This window comes from Kogia breviceps, chromosome 7 (genome assembly GCF_026419965.1).
Source record: "Kogia breviceps isolate mKogBre1 chromosome 7, mKogBre1 haplotype 1, whole genome shotgun sequence".
Classification (NCBI taxonomy): Eukaryota; Metazoa; Chordata; class Mammalia; order Artiodactyla; family Physeteridae; genus Kogia; species Kogia breviceps.
In genome coordinates this window covers 12,503,777-12,510,327 of record NC_081316.1, presented here as the reverse complement: position 1 = coordinate 12,510,327, position 6,551 = coordinate 12,503,777, and positions in this window count along the sequence as shown.

Sequence of the window (6,551 nt, the reverse complement as noted above, 5' to 3'; positions counted from 1 at the left end):
AAAGTTAATTTTAAAAAATGAAATGTGCCATAAGGAAAATGGGAAGAAGCCTTGCTTGTCAGCTGAGCAGGGAGCGGGACAGGCATTAGGGCCCGGAGCCATCAGCACAGACACTAAAGGCTGAGTTGGCTCCGTCTTCCTGGGTGTGACAGACTGTGGGCTGGGTCCTGCCACCTCCTTTCTCTCACACAGATGATGTTCTCCTGTTTTTACCAGCCTGAGCTGCCCCTGCTGCGTGCCTGCTCCTGGGCACCTGCTAGCCCAGGGTCGCCACCTCTGGACTCCAGGGAGCCCAGGAATGTTGGGAATTCAAGACGTGAGCTCTGCCCGGACACACTTCCATGCCAGGTTCCCCTGTAACTGTCTCCGCCCAGCTTGTGAGCCTCCTGAAATCAGAGACCCCGTCCTCTCTCGGTTCCAGGGCTCCCTAATGGGCCTGGCCCCAAGGGTGCCCGTTAAAATGTCATGAAATGGGGCTTCCCTAGTGGCCCAGTGGTTGGGAATCAGCCTGCCAGTGCAGGGGGCACGGGTTCAAGCCCTGGTCCGGGAGGATCCCACATGTCGTGGAGCAACTGTGTGCCACAGCTGCCACAGGCTGTGTTCCACAACTGCTGAGCCTGTACTCTGGAGCCTGTGAGCCACAACTACTGAGCCCGCATGCCACAGCTGGTGAGGCATGTGTGCCTGGAGCCCGTGCTCCACAGCAGGAGAGGCCACCGCAATGAGGGGCCCGCGCACCGCAACTAGCGGGCAGCAACGGAGAACCCAACGCAGCCAAAAATAAGTAAATAAATTTATAAAAAAAAAAAAAAAAAAAAAAAAAAAAAAAAATGTCATGAAATGAACATCCCTGAGCTCGTAGCCGTGAGACAGGACTCCAAACACCATCGGATCACATAGAGAGAAAGTGATGCTCTTTTAAACTCTGTGCCAGCCTTTCTCTGACATCAAGGAGAACGTCTCACTCCCACCCTCGCCCATCCCCACATGGAACCAAGAACAGGCAGGTCTTAGGCTCAGATTCAGCAAACCAATGTATCTAGCAAGAGTAAGAGCATTGCTTTATTTTAGAATTGCCTTCGATTTGTAGCAAGTGATACTGGTTTGCCATTTAAAATAGCAACGATAAAGTTTCCTTTAAATGTGTTTTAAATTTTCATACAATTTCATCCTTAGAGAAAAGTTGAAAGAATAATACAAAGAATTCATGGATGTCCTTCATCCAGATTCCCCTAGAGTTAATGTTTTACTGCTTTTCCTACTCTCTGTCTCTCTTGTCTGTCTGTCTGTCTGTCTGTTTCTCTCCCTTCCCCCCACCCCGGCCCCACACGGATTATTTTCTTTAACCATTTAAAGATAGGCTGTCCCTTCACTCCTAAATACTTTCATACTTCAGTTGTAATTCCTAAAAGCAAGCATATTTTCTCACATAGCTATAGTACACTTAACACCGATACAATACTATTATCTGATCTGCAGACCTCATTCCTACTTTACCATCTGTCTCAGTAATGTCCTTCACAGCAAAAAAAAAAATTCCAGCTCAGGCCTTGCATTCAGCTGCTGTGTCTCTTTTGCTCCTTTAATCTGAAACAGTTCTTGAGTCTTCGTATTTTGTGATAATAGCATTTTTTGAAAAGTGCATGCTAGATATTTTATAAAATGGCTAAGATTTCTTTATGAATAAAGTTTAAAAAACATGACTCTACTTAATGAAAAACTATTAAGTAAGCAAGAGAACAAATCTTTCACAGATAAAGAAAAGAAAAACATGCAAACACACAGAAAACCGAGGTTTGAGAACTACTGGTTTAAATTCTGGGGTGGTCAGGGCTGGCCCGCTGGGTAAAGGACGGTGGGTAAAGCGTGGCTGTTCCAGACTCTGGGCGGGAGCTCACGCTCGGGGGTGGGGGGGGATCGGGTGCTGGGCTTTCTCCTGGGTGCTGGTGAGTGGCTGGGAGGAAGGTGTGCTGTCGTGTGGGTCCACAGTGCATGCAATTTCCAGCTGTGTAGGTCACCAGAGAACAGGCCATAAAGTCAGGGATGGAGAAGAAAGCCTGACAAAGCAGCTGGAAGACTCGTGTGTGGACAGGAGAAGGGGTGAGTTTCCTGGAACCGGAAGTGGGGGATCTCAGGATCTTTACTGGGCAGGGCTCCAGAGTCCATGCTGTGGCCGTCACCCGTACGCTCTGGGAGGTTTCCCACAGCCGGAGATGCAGGGTGACGGGCCTATCTCTGGCCCCATCCCAGGATAGGTGGCCTGGGAACTGACGGCCAGGAGGGTCTTCTGCGGCCCTGGACCCCACAAGGGCCTTCTCGGGGGATGGGTTGCTCTTGCCAGAAGGGTGACACAAAGGGTGTCACTGTGTCCAGGTTGCGCAGAAGAGCTGGGGTAGTGGTGGTTACTGAGCCCTGGGTGTTTCAGCATCGCATCCTCAGATGAGAGCCACCTCCGCTGGCCTCCACGTGGGGCTTGGGAGTCTGAGTGAGGCCCAGGGGAGGGGTGGCCATGCCCCAGTGGGGAGACCGGGATTTGCTGGACGCTCGTGCGTTCCGGAGGGAGAGCGACACCCGGCCTGGGGGGCCGTGGGGGACGACATGCTCGTGAGTGCAGGACACGGATCACTTTTCTCTGCCCGCCGGGTGAGGGTGGAGGGGAGACTGTGGGCCTAGCTCTGCTCAGCCCGGAGGGCAGGAGACCCCACAGGAGGGGAGGGTGCTTGGGAACCAGTCCCCCAGAAGGAAGCTGAATCTCCAGCAGAGCCGTGGCCCTGGGGGGCAGCCCCCTCTCCTTGTGCACTTGTGGGTGGCCGGGTGTGTGGGCCGGGGGAAAGGGAGCCCGGAAGGGGCACCTGCCTCCAGCCAGGATGGGCTGCGGTCCTTGGGGTGGGGTGGGGGAGGAATCCTTCCCCAAGAAAGGATGCATCTCGATCCTCCCTCGGCCTCCATCCTATCCCCGTTGCTCTCCAGCATTGACCTTCCCATTTTCTTTTCTGTTCCTCTTCCTGCGTGCTGGGTGGAGCCCTGCTGACTGGCTGAGAATCCGGCTCCCAGGTCGCAGCTGGGTGACCTTGAGCTAGTTCCTTGACTTCTCTGGGCTACGCTTTCCTTGCCTGGAAAACAATGGAAATGAGGACCCCTCACTTCCCTAGGAGGGTGTGAGGATTAAGTGGGGCCACAGGCGTGAGGGATGCGGGACAGCGCCTGGCTCGGGGAAGCACAGATAAAGGAGGAAGGCAGCTTGGTGGGGCCCTGCGGTTTGTTCCATTGTCTGCTCAGAGCAGCATTGCCTCCTCTTATCCGCCTCTGTCTCGTTACGCACACTCTCTCTGCTCTCCCTTTGTCTGTCTCTTCTTTGTCTTCCTCTGTTGCTATTTTGGTCCTTCCTCGACGCTGGCGGTGAGGGATGAGCCTCTTTTCATGTCAGGATGCAGAACCCCGTCAAACTGGTAAACAGCTGAAGGATGTGGTGGGAGACGAACTTTCCACTGAGGCTCCTTTGAACTCATCCCTTCCTTGACGGGTCTCCCCGGCTCCTCCCCGCTTTGGAGACTCCATCCCATCTTCGTGAAGTGGGGACAAGGGCCTGGGGCCACGGCTAAGAGGCATCCGCGCCGAGTGCCCACACGGGGCTCCAGTCCCCTCCGCCCGTCTCCAGAAGCTCCGAGAGGGTCTCAGGGAGGGGCGGAAGTGGAAACCACAGTGGGGGCGATAGGGAGGGTTGGGGAGCTGAGCGGCGGCTGGGCAGATGCGCCTCGGAGGTGAGGTTTCTAGTGAAAAAGGTACCAGTCGGTGATGCCCAGCCAGGGCTGGGAAGCCTGTGCCTGTGCCCCTGGGAGTGGTCTCAGGGCCCTGGAACCTCGTCAGTGCTGCCCAAAGAGCAGACAGGAGCCGGGGACCCTAGTGGGGTATCCTGCCCAAGTCTCCTATTGGCCTCATCCCTGGCTGACCCAGATCTGGAGGACGCAGAGCTGTGGGCCTGAAGAGCAAGTAAGATGCTTGGCTAGGCATTCCGATTTGTAGGCACAGAAACGAGCCTTTAGCGTGGACCTGACCACTTCAGGCGGCCGCGTGCAGTAGCGGCCGGGCCCGGCCACGCCATGATGAGCCGGCAGCTACGGGAAAAACTCCGAAGCATCCCGAGCCTCGGTTTTCTCCACCATGAGATGGGGATAAGAATAATAATACCTCACAGGGCTGCTGTGAGCACAAATGAGTCAGTACCTGTGTTATGCCCAGAACGGTGCCTGACGCGTTGTAGGTACTCAGGGATGGAAGCTAGTATTAATGTCACTGTCCTATTACCGTCGGGGCTGGAGGCTTCTGTGCTGGGAAATCACCTCCCATGTATGTGATCACTCTCCAAATCTTAGACTCCTTCCCCGTTCTCCAGTCCTGGCCACCAGTGCTCCACGGCCACCTCCCAGGTAGCCTTCCTCAAACCCACCTCCACTTTGCAGCAGTGATCTTTCCAGAGCATCCATCTCATCAGGTCAGTTCCCTGCCTTAGAAACTACTCATGACTCCCCAGTGCCTCTAGAACAATGTCCTGGGAAAGTTTCAAAGACCCTCTGAGATGCTCTGCAGTGACCTTTCCCACTTATGTACTCCCTGCCGAGCCCCAGGCTTCAGCCAACACACGCCAGCCACACAACTGTTCGGCAAACTCCTATACACCCTTCAATAGCCTATTCATTTGTTCCCTCTTTGTCACGCTATCTCTGACAAACTCTGGCAGTTGGTGGCTTCTTCCCCTCTGTCCACACAGCACTCTGTACAACGTGCTGGAGTCCTGAATGAGGCAGAGGTTACGTGCTTGGGTAACACATGGGACAAAACTTGAATACCGTCCATATTACTTTTGAAAATCCCTTGAGAGGTGAAAAGAAGCAAGGTGCCTAGGAATGTGGGTAGAATGCCCTCTTTTGTATTAGGATGGCGGGGAAGCAAGAGGTATTCCTATTTGCTGGTGTTTGCAACAGAGAAATAAGTGTTTACTTGGGGATGGGGAAGAGAGGGGAGAGGGGAGATGGGTGGGTAACAAGATTTTAATGATATACATTTGTATGTTGTTTGGAGTTTTGAAGCATGTGAATATATTTACTATTTAAAAGAAGGAAGGAAGGAAGGAAGGAAGGAAGGAAGGAAGGAAGGAAGGAAGGAAGGAAGGAAGGAAGGAAGGAAGGAAGGAAGGAAGGGAAAGAAAATGCAAGCTCCTTATGAAGTCTCCTGTATTTGAGTCTGTCCTGTGCTGCCTCCAACCAGACGTTTCTCCCTCCAATGTTAGAGCAGCCAGATGAAGCAACGGGCTTGTGTTTCAAGCCCATCACATATGAAAACTATGAATCATTAATAACCAAGATCCCATCCGGTGTGGTAAGATGCCCTCTCAGTGACTGGTTCTCAGGGTCTGAGGGAACAGAGTCCTGGTTCCCACCTCTCGTCTCTCTTCCCGGGTGTTTGTTCACTGAGGGGTATGATGGGCTCAGTTGTTCTTTGTCTTTGTCTTTTGCGACCGAGTAGATACACTTAAGTTCCTGTGGTTTAAATATGCCCACGATGCGCCCCCACCGTTCAGTGTGGTGGTTTCACGTCGGGCTTTGGAGTCAGGTAGAAAAGTTGTACTACTTGCCAAGCTGTGTGACCTCCGGCCAGTCACTTAACCTCTCTGGGCCTCAGTTTCCTTATTTATAAATTAGGGAGGATACTAACTTCTCAGAGAGCTCTGTTGTGGATTATAAGGAATAATACATGCCTGGCACATCCGTGTCATCATTATCACCATCACAGTCACCACCACCACACCCGTGGACTATATTGCAGTTACTGGTCTTTGTATCTGTCTCCCGCAGGGAAGGGCCAGGTTTCATTCCTCTCCGTGCCCCAGGCCCAGCATAGAGCCTGGCCGCATACGAGTGCTCAGGCAGTGAGTTACCCCATCCCCAAATTTAGCATCTGTGCACCCAGAAGGTGCCTGTGCTGTCGGTGGACAGACAGGTTGGCTGGTGTCTCCAGATCTCAGAGCTGGCTGGGGCTCTGTACCCAGCAGTGTAGCTCCAGTGGACACAGGGACAGGGATGGGTTTCCCCTGGAAGTGCCACGGTTAACGCTCAGACTCTGAAGCCAGATGGCACCTATTAAAATCCCAGTGTTGCTGCTTTGTAGCTGTGTGACTTGGACATTTTACTTAACCGCTTTTAGCCTCAGTTTTCTCACCTATGAAATAGAGTGGGTGTGAGAATTGGCTGTCCTCAGCCTCTTCTCAGGTTGGATCCCCCTTTACCTTGAAAGACACCTGGTTTCTTGCCCTTTGCTTATGCTATTCCTTCAACTTGGAATGCCTATCCCTCTCCACTCCCATAGCTAACTCCTACCTATCCTTTACGACCCAGCTCAGGCATCACCTCCTCAGGAAGGCTTCCAGGATGGCCTGCCTCCAGCAGGGTCAGGGGCTCTTGTGGACCCCACGCATTCCCTGGGCTTCATTCTCTCACTGCACTCGCAGAGCCAGAAAATTGCTGGAGCGCCTTCATTTCAGATATAGCCCCTCC